This window comes from Elgaria multicarinata, chromosome 3 (assembly GCF_023053635.1).
Source record: "Elgaria multicarinata webbii isolate HBS135686 ecotype San Diego chromosome 3, rElgMul1.1.pri, whole genome shotgun sequence".
NCBI lineage: Eukaryota > Metazoa > Chordata > Lepidosauria > Squamata > Anguidae > Elgaria > Elgaria multicarinata.
Genome location: NC_086173.1, coordinates 162,689,974 through 162,712,579, shown reverse-complemented (window position 1 = coordinate 162,712,579; position 22,606 = coordinate 162,689,974). Strand labels below are relative to the sequence as shown.

The 22,606-nt window shown below is 44.1% G+C and overlaps 1 protein-coding gene across 1 annotated transcript in view; it reads right to left on the bottom strand.

The window, feature by feature from the left end:
• Positions 1–22,606, bottom strand: part of LOC134396293 (zinc finger protein 420-like) — a 162,263-nt gene that overhangs the window by 74,123 nt on the left and 65,534 nt on the right. The gene's annotated exons all lie outside the window — the stretch shown is intronic.

Sequence of the window (22,606 nt, the reverse complement as noted above, 5' to 3'; positions counted from 1 at the left end):
TTGAAGGCCTCTAGTGTGGGAGAGTTTAGGTCTTCTGCTGCTGCTCCTGTCTTGCCTCTTCTTCAGGCCCCACAGCAACATAGCCCAGCAACCTGGCCCTCAGTTTCTCATTCCGCTGCCACCATTTCATAGAATAGCAGAGTTGGAAGGGGCCTACAAGGCCATCGAGTCCAACCCCCTGCTCAATGCAGGAATCCACCCTAAAGCATCCCTGATGAATGCAGGAATCCACCCTAAAGCATCCCTGATGAATAGCTGCCTCTTGAATGCCTCTAGTGTGGGAGAGCCCACAACCTCCCTAGGTAGCTGATTCCACCGTCGCACTGCTCTAACAGTCAGGAAGTTTTTCCTGATGTCCAGCCAGAATCTGGCTTCCTTTAACTTGAGCCCGTTATTCCGTGTCCTGCACTCTGGGAGGATCGAGAAGAGATCCTGGCCCTCCTCTGTGTGATTTCTTCTGATTTCTTCTCACGCTCCTCCACAGACCACACCAGTTGTGTGTCAATATAATGGGAATTCATTAACTCAAGTAAATGCGTGTTCAAGCTTAATGGTTTCCTCAGTTCAAATGCGTATGAGTACAAGGTTCTAAGCGTATTGGTTTCTGTCACTTCTTTCTTATACTAGGTTCCACTATATATATATATATATATATATATACTAAAATCTACTTAGAATTATAGAATCATAGAATAGCAGAGTTGGAAGGGGCCTACAAGACCATCCAGTTCAACCCCCTGCTCCATGCAGGAATCCACCCTAAAGCATCCCTGACAGATGGTTGTCCAGCTGCCTCTAGTGTGAGAGAGCCCACAACCTCCCTAGGTAACTGATTCCATTGTCGTACTGCTCTAACAGGAAGTTTTTCCTGATGTCCAGCTGGAATCTGGCTTCCTTTAACTTGAGCCTGTTATTCCGTGTCTTGCTTCTCTCTACCTACACAGAATTCTAACCCACACAATCCCCTCTCACTCCCTTAACTATATATAGATACATTTCTCCAGCTACTCCCACTCTTTCACAGCCAATCAAAGCACTCCCCTCTCCACCATCCAATCAGCACTCAGGCATTGAACCCCTCCCCCCCTTTATGAACCCAACCTGTGGATACAAATCGTAAGTACAGTGAGGCCTAGTTACTACCTAGAACTTTATACATAATATAAACCTTGCAGATATGTACATTTATACAGCATATAAGGCAGCTGAACATCACATACACCCTCTTTGAGATCACAGTATTCTTCTGGAGGGGATGCCACGACACCAGCAGAGCTAGTGTTGAGGACTGATGGGAATTGTAAGCCAAAACATCTGGAAGGCCACATGCCTGGTATAAACGGAGGGCCGCATGGGGCCCCTTGGCCTGGCATAATATAGTAAGAATGCACTTTGTCTCTCTTGCAGGAGACCCGCCTGAGTCAACTCCACAGACTGAAGGATCCACTGAGGATACTGAGCGTACGTCTCCTTGTTATGGACACTCATATTCAAGGTAGCTCTAGGTTTGTTCATGCTATTGACCTCTGTGCATTCTGTCCCCTTCAGATGGTCAAGAACGCCGGTCTCCAGAGCAGCAGCCAAAAGAGCCCAAGGTAGGTGAAAACAGACCCTGTATGTCAGCGGTGGGCAACTTGTGGCCCTCCAGATGTTTTGGCCTACAAGTCCCATCAGCTCTAGCCAGCATAGCTAGCAGTGTGGGATGACGGGAGTTGTAGGCCCAAACATGTGGAGGGCAAAACGTTGGCTGTGCCTGCTGTACCTAATGCTTATTGGCCACTCACCCATTGACTGGGTTCAGACAACACGCTAACCCATAATCAAAGGTTGAATATGGGTTGTTGTTGAACCATGGCTTGTTGTTGAAACGTAGGTTATTGTGTTATTTGAACCCAACTATGCTAATAAACCATGGTTTGTTGACCATGAACGACCCATGGGCTGCTTCCCCATGTGTTGGTTCCTCACTAATTCCCCAAACCTGGTCATGGGTTGTGAAGTGCGGGTTGTTTGTGGTTAACATGGTTTGTTCGTGTTCAGACAACATGATAACCCATGTTTCAACAACAGCCCACGATTCAACGACAACCCACACTCAACCTCCTCGAGTGTGGGTTATCGTGTTGTCTGAACCCAGTATGATACGCTGTCGAGTTATCCCTGGGCAATAGCAGCAGCAGTAGTAGAAGCCCATACATGCTGGGTCTCCTCAAGGCAAATGCAGGCCGCATACGATGTTTTCCCCCTGAACGGTGGGCCGTGGCCAGAAGCCCCGTAAGTCCTCTTTCATCTGTTGATCCGTATAACTCACTGGTTTCTCCAATTTAGCCAGGTACTTCAAAAGAAAGGACCCCAGAGGAACTGGCAAACCATCCTTCCACAGGGGTTCCAAGACCCTCCGTGTTTTTCCCGATGTATATGAAGGACCTTTGGCGACAGATGAGTCAAGACCGGGAGGCGAGACGCCAGCGCGAAGAGGCCATTATAACGCAGCTCCAGAACCTGCAAAGGACCATTCGAGAAGAGCAGCAGCAGACGCGGGCGGAAATCATAGCGATGAGGGCGGTGATAGAGAAGTGGAGATATGAGAGCCGGTACTCTGCAGCCAGAGGTCCCGCGCACCACTGGCAGGCCACCGCCATTGACTCAATCGGCACCCATCACGTTGAAGACCGGGCGCCTGGTTCATCAACCAGTGGCCTAGGGTCTCCGGTCCAGCTGGTCGGTGGCTTGAACAGTGGGCCAACAGAACCCTATTCTTGGGGTGCAGCCGGAGGCGTTGAACGCGGAAGGATACCAAATCGGGGGCGTCCTCGGAAGATTTCCCGCTGAGCTTCTCGGGAATCTTGAGCCCCTGCCCGGGGTCAAATCCCATGCCCGTCCTACTTAGAGCAGGCTCAATGCAATGAATGGGACGTAAGTTGGCTATGGCTAACGTAAGGCCCGTTCATTTCTATGGGTCGACTTGTTAAGTATATGAAAAGAAATACTTGCTTAGTCATTAAAATTGTGTGTGTATGGCTATCTCAGGGTTAAACAGAGAAAGACTATCTGTGGGTAATTACCTTGAGATAGAGGCTGTTCTGGGAACCTTGCCAAGATTCTAAGTTAGCCTCATCACAGCTGTATGTAATGTAGATAAGAATTGTGTAAGATGTGTATATAGTTTCTCACTTGTGTAAAATGGAACTGATCACTGCTTACTGATCACTGCTCTCTGATCACTGCTCTCTGTGTATGCCTCAGTGTGCTGATCTGAACTGAACTGCACAGAAGCCTGAAAGAAATAAACCAGCTCTGCTGTGTAAGACCTGCGTGATGTGTGTTTGTTTCTGAGCACAAACAGAGTTCCAGAAAGAAAAAAGTTCTGGCACAATAACCCAACAAAGGTTATGGGCCCAGTCCAGTCCAGGCAAGTCTACGCCAGCCTAACCCAGGCAGAAGAACCAGAACTTGGTGGGAACGGTGCAGTATCAGAACCAGAACCAGGAGTCTGCTAAAAAAAAAGAAGACTGTTGATGGAGGAAGACATCAAGCTAAAGCCAGTGCTGCAAAGTGAGGAAAAATCTCAGTCGGCTGACTCTGAGGAGGACTCTGAGCAGGAGGACGGTGAGATACAAATTCCTAAAGCAGAGGAAATGGCAGGAGCTAATATGTCTGGTTTGCATCAATTGTTAGAAAAGCTGAATGACTCTAACTATGCATTATGGTCTTACAAAATGCAAATGTATCTGATTCAGGCTGAACTGTGGTATGTAGTCACAGAGGATCCACCAGATAGAGCAGATCCACAGAATGCTAAATGGTTTAAGGACGATGCAAAAGCAATGGCAGTTATTGCATTAGCTGTGGAAGACTCTCAAATTTCCTTCATTCAGTTTTTGAATACATCAAAAGAGTGCTGGAATGCGCTACAAGCTGTATATCAAAGAGAAACAGCGGGCAGTAAAGTAATTCTAACCCGGAAGCTGTATGGAATGAAGCTGAAACCAGGGGAGTCTATGTCAAACCATTTGAAAAGCATGAGAGAAATCTTCAATCAACTCAGGGCACGAGGGATGGAGTTTACAACTATACACCAAGTCTATGTGATTTTGTCAAGTCTTGATTCATCGTACGACGCAGTTGTCACCATGATGGAAAGTCAAGAGGAGAAAAATTTAACCCTCGAGTATGTAGCTGGAAAACTACTGGAAACCTATGAAAGAAGACAAGCTTCAAAACAACAGAGCCTTAAACTTCCTGTGGCTGAATTTCAACAAAGCCATAAATCTTCTGACGTGGTGGCTGCATTAAAGGCAAGGAAATGCTTTAACTGTGGTTCCACAGGACACTTAAGGCGGGATTGCAACAACAAGAAGAAAAAGCAGTCAACAGCAAAGTGGAGAGAAGAAAACAACATGAATGAAGCTGAATCAACAAAGAAGTGTCTTCTAGCAAGAGTCAAAGAGACAATGAATCCTTGGTTTTTGGACTCTGGGGCTTCAATAAGTATGGCAAAAGACAAACTTTCATTTGTAACCTTGGAAACTTCTACTTCAGAGCAAAAGTGTGTTACCCTTGCAAATGGAACAAAAATCCAGATATGTGGTGTGGGTAATGTATATTTTGATTGTCTGGGAGTTGAACTACAAAGTGTTTTATATGTACCAGAATTAGAAACAAACCTTCTAAGTGTGTTTCAGTTAACAGAAATGGGGTATGAGGTTTGTTTTACTGAAGAAAATTGTACTATAAAACAGGGAAACAAGGTGTGTGTGCAGGGAATAATGAAAGAATCTTTGTATATAATTAATACTTGTACAGAAAATGAAGTTGTAGCCAGCAAAGTCACAACAAAAACAATAGCCAATTGCAAACCACACCAAGAGTGTATCCATTTAACTCATAAAAGGTTTGGTCACGCTAACTATAAAACAATTTCTAAGATTCCAGAATTGTGTGAAGGGGTGAAAATCAAACCATGTTCTAACTATGTAGAATGTAATGTATGCAGTGAAACCAAGTGTCATAAGTCAAACATTCCAAAACATAGTGAGAGAACAACAAAAAGAATTTTTGAATTAATTCATGCAGATCTTGCAGGTCCTTTTGAGACAAGTCAAGGAGGAAACAGATTTTTCTTGTCTATTGTTGATGATTACAGTAGATTTGGATTTGTGTATGTGTTAAAACAGAAGAGTGAAACTTTTGGAAAGTTTAAAGCCTTTGTTAAGTGGAGTAAAAATAGATTTAAAGAACCTATAGCTAATCTAAGAACGGACCGGGGAGGTGAATTTCTTAGCAACCAATTAAAAAAATTCCTCAGTGATGAGGGTATACAACATGACCTTACTGCTCCATATTCACCATTTCAAAATGGAGTTGCAGAAAGGAAAAACAGAACCTTGCAGAACATGTTAAGAGCTCTATTGAAAGAGTCAGGATTGTCTAATCTGTTTTGGGCAGAAGCTTTGTCCACCTCAAATTATTTGTTAAACAGGCTTTACCACTCTGTACATGAAAAAACCCCATATGAAATGTTTTACAAAAGAAAACCTAGAGTGTCACATATAAGGGTTTTTGGAAGTAAATGTTTTGCTCATGTTCAGAAAGAAAACAGACCAGGAAAGCTAGCTCAAAGAGGTTTGGAATGTAAACTGTTGGGATATGATACACAAACAAAAGGCTATCGTTTGTGGTCTCCATATCACAAAAGTGTAATTGTGAGCAGAGATGTAGTTTTTCATGAACAAATGCAGGAAACAAAACAGTATGTAAGTTTGCCTGTAGAACAGAAAGCTGTAGAAACAGAAGAAATTCCTGAACAATCTCAGCAAGAGAGGGAGGGGGAAGAAACTGTAAAGGAGGAAACTGTGCCTGTAACTATGCCAAAGCGACCAGAAAGGGAACGCAAAGCTCCAATTCGTTATTCAGATGAATACCAAAGCAAACAGGTTTCTCATAGAGCTTTACTAATAGCCTATGAACCTACTTCATTTGAGGAAATGGAACCTACAGAAGCTCAGGGCTGGCATGAAGCAATGTCAGAGGAAACCAGTATCAATGGTAAAACACAAAGAGATGCTTTTAAAGCTGGGTCTCAGATTGTAACACAATTTAAACAACATGCGCAAGAGGAGGACTGTTAAGTATATGAAAAGAAATACTTGCTTAGTCATTAAAATTGTGTGTGTATGGCTATCTCAGGGTTAAACAGAGAAAGACTATCTGTGGGTAATTACCTTGAGATAGAGGCTGTTCTGGGAACCTTGCCAAGATTCTAAGTTAGCCTCATCACAGCTGTATGTAATGTAGATAAGAATTGTGTAAGATGTGTATATAGTTTCTCACTTGTGTAAAATGGAACTGATCACTGCTTACTGATCACTGCTCTCTGATCACTGCTCTCTGTGTATGCCTCAGTGTGCTGATCTGAACTGAACTGCACAGAAGCCTGAAAGAAATAAACCAGCTCTGCTGTGTAAGACCTGCGTGATGTGTGTTTGTTTCTGAGCACAAACAGAGTTCCAGAAAGAAAAAAGTTCTGGCACAATAACCCAACACGACTGTCGCCAGACGTCCCAATAGTCTGCTATTGGTGACGCGGAAAAGAAGGCTTCATTCCTGCTTGGGGAAACACAAGAGGGACCTGCCTTTCTGAAAGCCAGGCCTGGCTCTTGAAAGAGAAGGGTGCACGGGACATGCGGCCATTACCTCTCGAGCCCGGCTGTAGTCTTCAGAGTTAATCTGGTAAAGGTGCTCAACGGCCTGTTCGTTTTTACCTCGGAGGAAGATTGGCTCAGAACAGACAACACGTTTCTCTACGGTGGTTTTAGGGCCCCACGGTGGAGGGAAAACACCACGCAACCGTGGAGTTATTATGGAAAACACTCCATGCTGAATATTCACACTTGTGCAGAGGAGAGTTCCTGCACAACTGTTGCATTGCGTGTTGGGTGGAGGGCTCCATGGAGTTTTCCGTTGCGTACATTGGGACATTGGGTTCCTGCAACTGGAAGGGCTTTCCTTCCTGCCCTTGTGTTTCTCCCTCTCCTTGGTGACCTTTTGAGAGAAGCAGACAGACATCTCTGTGCATATGCAGAGTTATCCGCCTAGAATCCTTGGGACAGGCTGAGATACAAGCCTCGCTTATTTCAATCACAGGCTGTCGATTTCCACCCGGTGGAAGGCTTAGATTTCATATCAACCACGGAGCCATTGGCTTGAGCCTCGGATTCAGTTGCCTGTCTCTTTGGAGGAAACAAATATGCTTCCCTCCCATGGTTCTTGAGTAAATTATTTATTGATTTAGATGGATGGCCTGACTTTCAATCAAATGATGCTCAAGGCAGCTTACGTGAAATAGGTGATTATTCAACCCACCCTGCAACCCAACTCACACATACGTATCCCATCGGCCTGTCATTCTCTGGCTGATGGTTTGAGGTAGAACATGGTTCCTTTTTGTTTTGCAGTTCTAGAGCAACTAGCATAGGGTGACCGTATGAAAAGGAGGACAGGGCTCCTGTATCTTTAACAGTTGCATAGAAAAAGGAATTTCAGCAGGTGTCATTTGTATATATGAAGCACCTGCTGACATTCCCTCTTCATCACTACAGTGAAAGCTGCAGGAGCTATACTAGAGTGACCAGATTTAAAGGAGGGCAGCTTTAACTGTTGTGATGAAGAGGAAATTTCCCCAGGCTGTCTATATATACAAACGACACATGCTGAAATTCCCTTTTCAATACAACTGTTAAAGATACAGGAGCCCTGTCCTCCTTTTCATAGCTACCATTACGTTGCATTGACTTTTCCCACTGGCTACAGAGTTCTCTGGCAAGAGTGTCAAAAGGAGCGAGAGCCGCTCTAGGAGAGCTGCTGGGATTGTTTTTCTCAGCAATGGCTGATGGAATACCGGGGGGAGGAGAGAGGGCGGAGGAACTGTCAATCAAACGTCGTGTTGCCTTTTACCCAACTCCATGGGAGCCCACAGTCACACAATGGCGGAGTAAGAACATGTTGTGTGGGGCGCACCCCCTACAAACTCAACCATTGAGTGGAGTTTTCCCACTGTAGAGAAACGTGCTTGTCTGAACTGAGCCATTGTCTTTACTCCCTTACACCCATCTTAGTTTCAATGAGCCCACAGAGACGGGATTTTGTGTGTGTGCCAAGTTTTAATAACAAATCTCAAACATTAGACATATAAGCGGCACTCTGACAGCCCAATAGCAAGGACACATTAATCCAAAGAAGCCTACTGTTTCACACAAGAAGAATCTTGGAAAACCCACCCTGTCTTCCTCACTTTCTCTCTTTGGCCCTTTTTACATCTAAGGTAGGGCGACCAAATGAAAAGGAGGACAGGGCTCCTGTATCTTTAACAGTTGTATTGAAAAGGGAATCTCAGCAGGTGTCATTTGTATATACGCAGAACCTGGTGAGATTCCCTCTTCATCAACCATTAAAGCTGCAGGTGCCCTGCCCTCTTTTAAATCTGGCCACTACTGTTGTGATGGAGAGGGAATTTCAACAGGTTCTCCATATGTACAAATGACATCTGCTGAAATTCCATTTTCTTGTGGGCTCTCCCACACTAGAGGCCTTCAAGAGGCACCTGGACAACCATCTGTAAGGTATGCTTTAGGGTGGATTCCTTCATTGAGCAGGGGGCTGGACTCGATGGCCTTATAGGTCCCTTCCAATTCTACTATTCTATGATTCTATGCAACTGTTAAAGATACAGGAGCCCTGTCCTCCTTTTCATAAAGTCACCCTACCTAAGGATTATCCCAGGAAAATGGAGGGGGTCATCCCTGCATGCTCCCAGGATCCCCTGTGTGTCATTTGGATACACAGGGATGATCTTGGGACGATCCCAGGAAAAAAGGCAGGTGTAGAAACAGCCTTTGTGGCTGAAGAAGCATCCAATTGCTTCACACCCCCAAAACCTGCATAGATATGGAGTGATAAGCAATGCAACCCAAACTAATTTCCCCCACAGCAAGTCCTATTAACATCCCATAACCCCCTCGCTTCTCTTCCGCCATTACTTCCAGCGGCCAGTTTTCCACTGCTCTTTTTTCTATCTACCAGCTCTTCCTCCCCCTCCCTTTGCTCACCTAGGTCATTAACCAGCTCGATGAAAACAACCCAGAATCATAGAATAGTAGAGTTGGAAGGGGCCTATAAGGCCATTGAGTCCAACCCCCAGCTCAATGCAGGAATCCACCCTAAAGCAACCCTTTAGGGTGGATTCCTGCAACCCTGACAGGTGGTTGTCCAGCTGCCTCTTTAATGCCTCTAGTGTGGGAGAGCCCATAACCTCCCTAGGTAACTGATTCCATTGTCGTACTGCTCTAACAGTCAGAAAGTTTTTCCTCATGTCCAGCTGGAAGCTGGCTCTATAAAACAGTCTTGATAAAGTAGGGTGACCATATGAAAAGGAGGACAGGGTTCCTGCATCTTTAACAGTTGTATTGAAAAGAGAATTTCTGCAGGTGTCATTTGTATATATGGAGAACCTGGTGAAATTTCCTCTTCATCACCACAGTTAAAGCTGCAGGTGCCCTGCCCTCTTTGAAATCTGGCCACTCTAGTATAGCTCCTGCACCTTTAACTGTTGTGATGAAGAGGGAATTTCACCAGGTTCCCCATATATACAAATGACACCTGCTGAAATTCCCTTTTCTATGCAACTGTTGAAGATACAGGAGCCCTGCCCTCCTTTTCATAGGGTCACCCTACTAAGCATACCTGACAAGTAGTTCTGCTATTGTAAACAAAGGCAAATTCCGGGCTAGGCAAAATTACGAAAGGAATTGAAAATAAAACTGCCAAGAACATCCTGCCCTTATACAAATCTATGGCACGACCACACTTGGGCAAGTTGGAAAAAGGCGCGCAGGAAAGGGCAACCAAAATGATCCAGGGCCTGGAACATCTCCCCTGTGAGGGAAGGTTACAAAAGCTGGGATTGTTCAGCTTAGAAAAAAGGGTGAGTAAAGGGAGACAGGATAGAGGGGTCCAAAATTATGCACGGTGGGGAGAATGTGGACAGGGAGACATTTTTCTTTCGAGGCCCAGGGGGTCATCCCTTGAAGCTGATGGGTGGGGGATTCAGGACTGATCAAAGGAAGGACTTCTTCACACAGCGCAGAGTTAAACTATGGAACTCGCTTCCACAAGATGTAGCGGTGGCCACCATTTTGGATGGATTTAAAAGGGGGTTGGATAAATTCGTGGAGGAGGAGGCTCCAGCATCCCAGGCAGTGTGCCTCTGTACACAAGCTGCTGGGGAACATGGGCAGGAGGGTGCTATTGCACTTCTGTCCTGCTTGTGGGCTTCCCATGGGAGCTGGTTGGCCACTGTGTGAACAGAATGCTGGACTGGTTGGACCCTCGGTCTGATCCAGCAGGGCTCTTCCGATGTTCTTATGTTAGGTGAATGGTCATTATTCTGGCCATTCCCCACAGGGAGTGGGGGGAAGTTCTTTGTCATGTCCTCCCCACTGCTATGGCTTCTCCCCCACCACCTGCCCCCCCAAGTAGCTAATCATTTACACTAATCCATTGCTTTTAACATGTTGGCCTTAATAATTAGACCTGGTAGTCTCCATGAATGAAATTTAGCTCTATAAAATGCCTGTGGCCGAGCCTGAGCTTTTCAATGTCTGTTTTAAATCAATAAATTACTCCTGGGGTCAGCCACTGTGGCATTACCCCTTAAGGTGCGAGGTTTTGTGATGCCCAATGCTCTGTGTTAAAAGATCCCTCCGAGTAGGGTTACCATATGTCCCGAAAAACCGGGAATGTCCCGATTTCCAGGAGATTCTGAAATGTCCTGACCGGCTGGGCAAGAATCCCGGATTCCTGGTCCAGCTGGCCGGAGAAATTCTGACCTCCAAAATGGTGCCTTGAGCCTGCTCAGTGGAGCGGCAGCAGCAGAGAAAAAGACGCATCAATCTGGTGCCTTTTCCAGAGCATCACCGCTCCTCCACAGGCTCAACTGAGTCACTCACCGTTACTCACCTTATTGCGGCTGCGTAGAAGAGGAACAACAGCAAGGAAAGGCGCACATGCTCTCCTCCAGCCACCTGAGTTCCATGCAATGCAAAAGAGTTTGGTGAGCCTGGCTGGTTGTGGTCAGACCTTTAGGGTAAGCGTGGGGCGGACCTGCTGGGTTATTTGCGGGGGAAGAAAAAGAGGTTTTGGGGGGGACAGGAGAGAGGGAGCGAGTGGGGGACGAGGGGGTGAAGGAGAGGAAAGGAGAGAGGGGAGAAAGGAAAAAAAGTCACTCCCCCAAAAATCGCCCTTCAAAAACCCACCTCCTTGGATTTGGGTTGCAAGCCTCAAATCTGTTACTTGGAAGTAAGTCGCAGTGAATTTAAGATGTCTGGTTTTACAGTAGTTGATGTTTTAATTAAAAAATTGGGCTTTCCCTAAACCTTTATATATTGCTCATTTTTTTTTTAAAAAAAATCCTAGCCCCCACCCCTCTCTCCCAAAAGAATTGTCCCAGTTTTGTGGATTCGCAATATGGCAACCCTACCTCCGAGGGTCTGGCTTGAACTTCTGAAAGTCCTCGCTCAGGCATACCTCTTTGCAAAGGGGCGCTTGGTATAACACTACTCTAAATAGGACTTGCAGTCCTTTCTATCCTTGATAGATCATTAAAAAAAATATGGTTCTGTGCATGTAGGATGCATCAAGGTTTCCCTCCTACTTTCCTGGTAAAATTTCAGTTAACAAAGAACCATAGCCAGGCTCAGGTGGTCTGAAGATACCTTCCCATTAACTTCTTCCCTTCGTAGACGTCTGATAAGTGAATGCTATTGAGCTAGGTTGAAAATGTGATTCTGTTCTTAACAGCAGCTGGCTATTTCTCCATCTCTCTCTCTGCATGATTCTTCAATAAACATACTGAATTTGAAACTGGAATTGATTTCTCTTGCTGGGTCTGAGGGTCGGCTTCACCCATAGGATAGAGGCAGGTGCTGAAAGAATGAGTAGATCAGCTTTAATTGGTACTTAGCAACCTTTCCTGAGCTTTCATCCCAGATTAAATGTCTGATGATCACTTCCTTCCTTCCTTTCCTCATGCACATGGACGAGCTACGGACACAAGATACGCTAATTTATCTTCAGCAGTGCCTCGGAAAGTGATGTTCAAATTTAGAAAAATGGGACTGCTATCCCTATATTCAACAGTATTCATTTTCCCCAAGTGGCTGCAGTTGACAGCAGAAGTATGTGACCCCTGGCCGTACTCAGTTAATTCACACGGATGCAACCATCCAGTTCTTGGGATTAAAAACTCTCGTATTGCTCTGTCTGGTCTATTAATTTCTGAACCACGAGGAATTGCTAGGCTGTCTCAGAAATGGCAACAAGGCTCAAATCCTTCTATCAAGCACACAATTTATTCTGTAACATAATCACAGCAATTACATAGGGTGACCCTATGAAAAGGAGGACAGGGCTCCTGTATCTTTAACTCTTGCATTGAAAAGTGAATTTCAGCAGGTGTCATTTGTATATATGGGGAACCTGGTGAAATCAGCTTTAACTGTGGTGATGAAGAGGGAATTTCACCAGGTTCTCCATATATACAAATCATATCTGCTGAAATTCCCTTTTCTATGCAACTGTTAAAGATACAGGAGCCCTGCCCTCCTTTTCGTATGGTCACCCTACAGTTAAAGTTGCAGGAGCTATTCTAGAGTGACCAGATTTAAAAGAGGGCAGGGCACCTGCATCTTTAACTGTTGTGATGAAGAGGACTTTTCACCAGGTTCTCCATATATACAAATTACATCTGCTGAACTTCCCTTTTCTATGCAACTGTTAAAGATGGGGTGACCATATGAAAAGGAGGACAGGGCTCACGTATCTTTAACAGTTGCATAGAAAAGGGAATTTCAGCAGGTGTCATTTGTATGCATGTCGCACCTGGTGAAATTTCCTCTTCATCACAACAGTAAAAGCTGCAGGAGCTATACTGCAGCAATACTGTGACCAGATTTAAAAGAGGGCAGGGCACCTGCAGCTTTAACTGTTGTGATGAAGAGGAATTTTTACCAGGTTCTCCATATATACAAATGACACCTGCTGAAATTCCCTTTTCAATACAACTATTAAAGATACAGGAGCCCTGTCCTTTTCATATGGTCACCCTAGCTGGGCTAGTAGCAGCAGAGGGCAGGGAACACGCAGGTATTACCTGCGTGTTTGATCCTGTTGGACAGAGGTAGAGAGGCTGCCTTTCAAGGATCACGAGTTTCCACACAAGTGCCCTCTTTACCATTCGGTGGGTGCGTAAAGGTATGGTGATCATATGGAAATGAAGACAAGGCTCCTGTATCTTTAACAAAGGGAATTTCAGCAGGTGTCATTTGGATGCATGCAGCACCTGGTGAAATTCCCTCTTCATCACAACAGTTAAAGCTGCAGGAGCTATACTACAGTGGCCAGATACAAAAGAGGGCAAGTTTTCGGAATGACACCGTTGGAACTTCCAACATTCCAAAAATAAAAGCTGCCACGTTTCTCTTGATTTCTGCAAAGTCTCAACCCAAACCTGGAGTTATGAGGGATATAATTTGTGGAAATTACATACTTATTTACATGTATTTTTTATAGGCCACACTATAACAAAATCTTCTCTGGCACTTTTTCTTTTCTTTTTATCATATCTGTATGCTACAAGACACACCCTAACAGTTCTTAACAGCATGTATGAGATTGTTCTGTTTATCTGCAAAACCATCCTGTGAGGTAGGTTAATGTTAGAGGGTGCGAGGCAGATGAGCGTCCAAGATGAACACAAAAAGATGTAATGATGGAAGTTCCAACGGTGTCATTCCGAAAACTTGCCCTCTTTTGTCTCAGGATGCTGTAAACAAATTTATTGGGCCTGTTCGTTCAACACGCTAAGCCATGGTTACGGCTGCTCACCCTTTTGCAGCAAATGGTAGTGAGCGTGCTTAAACTGTGGTTATGTAGCTACCATGGTTAGTAATGGTTCACACGACACGCTAAGTTATGGTTCAAATACAAAGCTAAGCCATAATATTTGGCACAAAACACTGAACCATTATGGCCACTGTGTGGAAACACTGAACCATTATAGCGTTATGTCTGAACAGGGCTGTTGTAGAAAATCCTGATCCATTTCAGCTTCATGCTTTTGATTAGGCCTTCTTCAACAGGCTGTAATGATACACGTATAAAATATGAATGGGACAATACAAAACTAAAGTACAACTAAAAAAGCACACTGCAAGCATGGCCTGTGAATACATATATTCACATATACATATATTGTGGGCTCTCCCACCCTAGAGGCCTTCAAGAGGCAGCTGGACAACCATCTGTCAGGGATGCTTTAGGGTGGATTCCTGCATTGAGCAAGGGGTTGGACTCGAAGGCCTTGTAGACTCCTTCCGACTCTGCTATTCTATGATTCTATGAAAACAATTTCAATACTACATATAAATAGTTCCTAGCTCATGATGTAAGTTAGCCTGTGCACATATTTAACTAGCACAGAACAGTTAAAATATTGCAGTATATAAACATGATACAATCCATTGCAAATAATACCTGCAGACATAATTACAAGTGAATATAAAATATTTAACTGTTTTATACTATTTAAATATTTTATTTTCCCAGGCATGTTCATCTTTTAGCTGTGTTATTTTCTATCTGTTATTTATTTATTTATTGCATATTTATACTTCCCAACAGCCAAGGCTACCTGGGCAGCACACAATTAAAACCATGAAATATTTTATATTGTTGTATCTGTTGCTGTATTGTAACCGCTGCATTTTGGCTAGGTTTTATTGTGGCTTGCATTTTTGTATTGTAGTTTTAAGCTTTTACATTTTATGTTGTATTTTACGACGGATTCTGTGGTTTTAATTGTTGCGAACCACCCAGAGAGCTTCAGCTATTGGGTGGTATAGAAATGTAATAAATAAATGAAAGTCCATCAACAGAAGATGTTAAATGTGTGATATAACACCCACCTCTTCTCTGAACGTTGTGAATGCTCCATTTACCACAATTGTTAGTTGAGATAGTTCAGTAATTGGAGGTTCCATTTTTCACTCAGGCATAGAGGATAAGGCAATATGATGCTAGTTATGATAGCTAGATGCTTTATGCATTTTTATTTTTGGCATTTTTATCCTGCTCTTTAGGCAAAAATGCGACCTGGTCAGCTTGCAAATATAAGAAACAAGACCTTCCCTCAAATATCAGACGTAGCATGTTTCTGCATGCCAGTTGCTAGGGAACATGAAAAAGAGGATGATAACATAAGAACCTAAGAAGAGCCCTGCTGGATCAGACCGAGGGTCCATCTAGTCCAGCACTCTGTTCACACAGTGGCCAACCAGCGGTCGATGAGGATAGAGGTGTATAAAACTATGCATGATGAGGGGAATGTGGATAGGGCTACATTTTTCTCCCTCTCTCATAATACTAGAACCCAAAGCTGATTGGTGGGAGATCCAGGACAAATAAAAGGAAGGACTTCTTCACACAGCGCATAGTTAAATCACGGAACTCACTACCACAAGATGTAGTGATGGCCACCAATCTGGATGGCTTTAAAAGGGGGTTGGATAAATTCCTGGAGGAGAAGGCTAGCAATGGCTACTAGTCCTGATGGCTACGTGCTACCTCCAATATCAGAGGCAGCAAGCCTATGTACACCAGTTGCTGGGGAACATGGGTGGGAGGGTGCTTTTACACCATGTCCTGCTTGTGGGTTCCTGATCAACAGCTGGTTGGCCAGTATGTGAACAGAGTGCTGGACTAGATGGACTCTTGGTCTGATCCAACAGGGCTCTTCTTATGTACTTGTTTATATTCCACTTGCTGAGGATGACCAGGGGTCTGGAAACAAAGCCCTATGAAGAGGGACTGAAGCAACTGGGCATGTTGAGCCTGGAGAATTGAAGACTGAGGGGACATGATAACACTTTTCAAATACTTAAAAGGTTGTCACACAGAGGAGGGCCAGGATCTCTTCTCGATCATCCCAGAGTGCAGGATGCGGTATCATGGGCTCAAGTGATAGGAAGCCAGATTCCAGATGAACATCAGGAAAAACATCCTGACTGTTAGAGCAGTACGACAATGGAACCAGTTACCTAGGGAGTTTGTGGGCTCTCTCGCACTAGAGGCCTTCAAGAGGCATCTGGACAACCATCTGTCAGGTATGCTTTAGGGTGGATTCCTGCATTGAGCAGGGGGTTGGACTCGATGGCCTCTTAGGCCCCTTCCAACTCTACTTTTCTATGATTCTATGATAACAAGTGGAAAGGTGCTTTTGCCCTCATCTCCTGCTTGTGGGTTTCCCATTGAGGCATCTGGTTGGCCACTGTGTGATCAGAATGCTGAACAGAAAGTTGGTCTAGATCAACCTTTAGCCTGATTCAGCAAGACTCTTATGTTATTTGAGGTTCTTCAGTGATCTCGAGGGTCTTTTTCTAACTGTGTCTCTTAACAATTTCCTGTCTTCTCTTCTGCAGGAGGTGAATCGAAAATCGAGAATATGGGAGAATTACATGGCGGGTCACAAGAAAAAGATGGACATAAAAAGATGAAACAGGAGAGAATGAAAACTGAAGAAAATCAGGGGAGCAGCAATCTATACTCCACCTCTCAGGGCAGCAACTATCATGAGATCACACCAGAAGAAAAAATAGATAGAAAGAAAAAGAATAAATGCCCTGTGTGTCAGAAGACCTGTACTTCTAAATCATACCTGAAGGTTCATTTTAAAACCCATACAGGAGAAAAACCATTTAAGTGTTTGGAGTGTGGAAAGAGCTTCCATCAAAGTTCTAACCTAACTTCTCATCGAAGAACCCACACAGGGGAGAAGCCATATAAATGCTTAGAGTGCGGAAAGGGCTTCAGTCTTAGCAAAGACCTCTCTTCTCACCAGAGAATTCACAGAGGGGAGAAACCATATCCATGCTTGGAGTGTGGAAAGAGCTTTCGTGTGAGCACACATCTCTCTTCTCACCAAAGGACTCACACAGGGGAGAAACCCTACAAATGCTTGGAGTGTGGGAAGAGCTTCAGTTTGAGTGCAAACCTCACTTCTCATCAAATAATTCACACAGGGGAGAAACCCTATAAGTGCTTGGATTGTGGGAAGACCTTCAATCACAGCACAAACCTTAGTAGACATCAGAGAACTCACACAGGGGAGAAGCCATATACATGCTTAGAATGTGGAAAGAGCTTCAGTAGAAACACGAGCCTCACTTCCCATCAAAGAACTCACACCGGGGAGAAACCATATACATGCTTAGAGTGTGGGAAAAGCTTCAGTTTCAGTACAAGCCTCACTTCCCATCAACGAATCCACACTGGGGAAAAACCGTATAAATGCTTGGAGTGTGGAAAGAGCTTCACTGTCAGGACACATCTGACTTCCCATCAAAGAATCCACACGGGGGAAAAACCCTATCATTGCTGGGAGTGTGGAAAGAGCTTCAGTTTGAGCACTAACCTCGCTTCGCATCAAAGAATTCACACAGGGGAGAAACCATATAAATGCTTGGAGTGCGGAAAGTGCTTCGGTGTAAGCACACACCTCATTAAACATCAAATAGTCCACACAGGGGAGAAGCCATATAAATGCTTGGAGTGTGGGAAGAGCTTCAGTGTGAAAATCAGATTCACTATTCATCAAAGAATGCACACTGGAGAGAAACCATATCAATGCCTGGAATGTGGAAAAAGCTTCAGCCGAAACACAAACCTTATTTCTCATCAAAGAAGACATACAGGGGAGAAAGCATAGAAGTGCTTACAATATGGAACAAGAATCCTTTCCAACGTATCCTCTACTTTATATCAGAGAGCCCACTTTCATGAAGCTTACTAAAAATGAATACTGGGCAAAAACACACCCTATATTGATGTACTGAAACAAGGACAACAGTGATTCGTAAAGGTGGTTTATGTTTTTCTCTTATGTAAGCACCAGGTGAGACAGAATGACTTCCAGCTATTCCGAGAATGCAAAAGCAATAGGGTCCTCAGAAACTCTGCCACCTTTTCCCAAAAAGCTTTTAACAACCACCAGTTCACATTTCACCCTTAGCAAAGTCTTATTTACTTTTATCTTTTATGCCCCAATTTCCTTGTAATCAGTGAACAGTAAACTTTTCTTTGTTAACTTCTCTCTTCTTTTGCCAGGTAATGCTAACGGTGAATTCTTGTAAGCGTTCAAACCGGGCTGGAGCATCACCTAACGTTTTGTGTTTAACCAAATTATATAACAGAATGTGATCCCTATTAAGATCCCCTGAGCAATATATTTCACATTTTCTCAATTTTTCAAAATTGCTCAAATGTTTGAAAGGATTCATTTGGATCTCACCGATTTCAGCAATTGGTTACAGAGATTGGAAGAGGAGAAGCAGAATCTTTTGCTTTACTCATCGTATTCCTCCATCTCCTCTCCCTTTCCCTTGATGGGACATCCACCGGAATTTCAGAGGTTGCGATGGGAGAGTGCTTTAAAAGGGGGTTGGATAAATTCCTGGAGGAGGAGGAGGCTATCCATGGTAACTAGCCCTGATGGCTGTGTGCTACCTCCAGTATCCAAGCCAGTAAGTTGCTGGGGAACATGGGTGGGAGGGTGCTGTTGCACCATGTCCTTTTTTTTTTTATCCCTGGCCGCTGACAGCTGGTTGGCCACTGTGTGAACAGTGTGCTGGACTAGATGGACCCTTGGTCTGATCCAGCACAGCTCTTCTGATGTTCTTAAGTCCTGGAGATGTCTGCTGATCTAAACAACTCCTGATAGTTTGATAACATTTTATTAAATATGAACTTAAAAAAAAAGGTGATGTGTAGAATTCCAGATCTACCTTCTGTGAGAGGAAGGGCCTTTCCTTAAAAAGCCCTTCAGCCTGATTTTGAGGGATCCCTCTGCTCCCCTATACTACATAGGTCACCCCATTCTGGTCTCCTGCCTCTGGGTAGCCTTTAAAGGGGGTGGAGGGGCTTCAACCGGCACAGTTGACATGGCAAAAATCTGGATTCAGCCCTTAGCCATGGCCCTTTCAGCACCAGGTGAAGTCCTTATTTTCCTGGTCATTTTAGTCTCTTGGTTACTGTTGCTTTAGGAATCTGTTCCTGTATTTTAAATCTTTGGAAACAAAGCCCTATGAGGAGAGACTGAAAGAACTGGGCATGTTTAGCCTTGAGAAGAGAAGGCTGAGGGGAAACATGATAGCTCTCTTCAAGGACTTGAAAGGTTGTCCCACAGAGGAGGGCCAGGATCTCTTCTCGATCATCCCAGAGTGCAGGACATGGACTAATGGGCTGAAGTGACAGGAAGCCAGGCTCCGGCTGGACATCAGGAAAAACGTCCTGATTGTTAGAGCAGCATGACAATGGGACCAATTACCTAGGGAGATGGTGGGCTCTCCCACACTAGAGGCCTTCAAGAGGCAGCTGGACAGCCATCTGTCAGGGATGCTTTCGGGTTGATTCCTGCATTGAGCAGGGGGTTGGACTTGATGGCCTTACAGGCCCCTTCCAATTCTAGTATTCTTGGATTCTATGTACTGCTGCTGGGATCCATTTTAGTTTAGCATTATTATTATTATTTGTAATGTTCAACTTTTAAAAATATTTATATTGTATGTTATGTTATATTTTACTTTTATACTGTTAGTTTTACTCTACCCTGTGCCTGTTTGGTGCATTCTCTTCCCCTTCTTATTGTTTTATTAAGATTCTATTAGAATGTAAGCCTATGTGGCAGGGTTTTGCTATTTTATTGTTTTACTCTGTACAGCACCATGTACACTGATGGTGCTAAATAAATAAATAATAATGGTTTTGATTATTGTGAACCGGCCAGAGGGTCTCGATTATTGGGCAGTATAGAAACGAAATAAATAGAAACGAAATAAATCTGTCAGGGATGCTTTAGGGTGGATTCCTGCATTGAGCAGGGGGTTGGACTCGATGGCCTTGTAGGCCCCTTCCAACTCTGCTATTCTATGATTCTATGAAATGCCCAAAGGCATGGATGTTCCAGATGGTTCTAACACGAGGAATTAAACATTATTTCATTCCAAGCCTCCTCCATCAGAACAGTAGTGAGGGAGGAGGTTTGGGAATCATGGGAGGTTTGGGAACAAGTGCCCAGCTAGTGTGAACTGGTATTAGAGATGCAGGGTAAGTACAAAACTAGGGTGACCCTATGGAAAGGAGGAACGGGCTTCTGCATCTTTAACAGCGAATTTCAGCTGGTGTCATTTGTATGCATGCAGCACCTAGTGAAATTCCCTCTTTATCACAACAGTTAAAGCTGCAGGAGCCCTGCCCCCTTTTGTATCTGTACAGCTTTAACTGTTGTCATGAAGAGGGAATTTCACCAGGTGCTGCAAGCATACAAATGACACCTGCTGAAATTCCCCTTTCAATACAACTGTTAAAGAAACAGGAGCCCTGTCCGCCTTTTCATATGTTCACCCTAGAAAAGGCCCTCTCTCTTGTTGCTGCCTTCTGAGGGGGATGTGTGTTTGGTGAAAGTTCATTAAGGCTCTCTGTTTTATTGTATTTTATTATACTGCTGTTTCTATTTCTTTGAATCCTATTTTATCCATTTTACCTTCCCCACCTTCCCTTCCCTTCCCTTAATAAACTGCTTTAGAGGTTCAAAGCTGCCGTGTTTACTTCAAGGTAACTCGCGGTGCTAAGTCCACTGTTGGCTGGTTGAAGGTGAGTTTCTGGGCTTCACCTGGCCTACCTTGCAGGGAGAGCGTATTGACTGTGCTCTTCTTTCACATGGTGGCAGATGAGGCATAAGATACCGGAGTTGCCTCAGAGCTAATACAGGGGAAAGGCAAGGAATTGTTGTGTAGGGTGACCCTATGAAAAGGAGGACAGGGCTCCTGAATCTTTAACAGTAATGTAGAAAAGGGATTTTCAGCAGGTGTCAATTGAAGAGGGTGAAATTCCCTCTTCATCACAACCGTTAAAGCTACACTAGCTATAGTAGAGTGGCCAGATACAAAAGAGGGCAGGGCTTCTGCAGCTTTAACTAGGGTGACCATCATTTGTCGTGCAGTCCTGTATACATTTTAAGCCTTAACGAGCTTAGATATCAGCAAAATAGATTTTTAAGAAATGAAACCTCCTTAAGAAAATTTGTCCAGGAAATTGATTCCAGATCCATCCTTTTTACTTATTAAGGACACAATCTTATGCATGTTCAGGGAGAGAAAAAAAACCCAAGTCCTACAACTCCCAGCATTCTCCAGTCAGCATAGTCGGCTGGGGACTGCTGGGAGTTGTAGGCCTTGTTTCTGTCTAAACATGCATAAGGATTGCATCCTAAATCCCAGTCCCATTTATGTGGAATAGTATATATTACTTATTTATAACGACTCAATACCGTTTTAAATTGTCACACACCGCCTCGCTGGCTTTTTAGCAAATATGACAATGCTGCTGCTAATAATAATACCCATTAAATTATAAAATTGACTTAAATTCCCCCACTCTCCGTACATGAATGTTGCAAATGATTGTTTCAAATGCTGGGCCGTTCCTAAGTGAGGGTGTATCCAGTGTTACTCCAAGGGTGCCATCCTATGCATGGTTAGACAGAAAAAAGTCCTACAACTCCCAGCATGCTGTCCTTGCTGGTTTTTATTGTTGGCTTTTATCATTGTTTTTATTACTGGTTTTAATACTTTAACATATATTTTTTTGGTTTTTTAAAATTATTATTATTGCTTTAAGCCATCTTGGGAGCGCTCCTGTTTTGAAAGGCGGTCAAGAAATAATAGAATCATAGAATAGTAGAGTTGTAAGGGGCCTCTAAGGCCATCAAGTCCAACCCCCTGCTCAGTGCAGGAATCCACCTTAAAGCATCCCTGACAGATGGTTGTCCAGCTGCCACAACCTCCCTAGGAAACTGGTTCCATTATCGTACTGCTCTAAAACATTTATTTAAATGTTTTAAATAAATAAGCTAAATAAATGGGATGCTGTGAGCCGCGGAGGCTGGTGTCTCTGATGTCAGTGGGGCAGTAAATCCGCTCTGGGTTTCAGTCAGAACCAGAAGCAGAACTAGTCACCACTATAAAGGAGCTATCCAAGGTGCTGGATAGAGTTTGGTGTTGCTATTCAGCACCTTGGACAGCTGATTTAGCGTTCGACTGGGTTTTGGTTCTGGTTCCGACCACGGAAATCGGAGTTGTAGGGCTTTTTGCCCTTCTAAAGGTGTTATAGGATTGTGCCCTAAGCTAAGCCCTATTCATTTCAATCTACTCTAAGTAGGGCTTACACTGGATACACCAGCCTGAGCAGCCCTAGGTCTCCCCTCCACGAATTTCCTGATTTTAAAAAAAGCTTACATTGCAACATGGATCCCTATGGGCAAGTATGGTTTCCCTATGGGCAAGTGCTGTCCTATGGATCCCTATGGGCAAGGATGGTTTCCCTATGGGCAAGGATGGTTTCCCTATGGGCAAGGATGGTTTCCCTATGGGCAAGTGCTGTCCTATGGATCCCTATGGGCAAGGATGGTTTCCCTATGGGCAAGGATGGTTTCCCTATG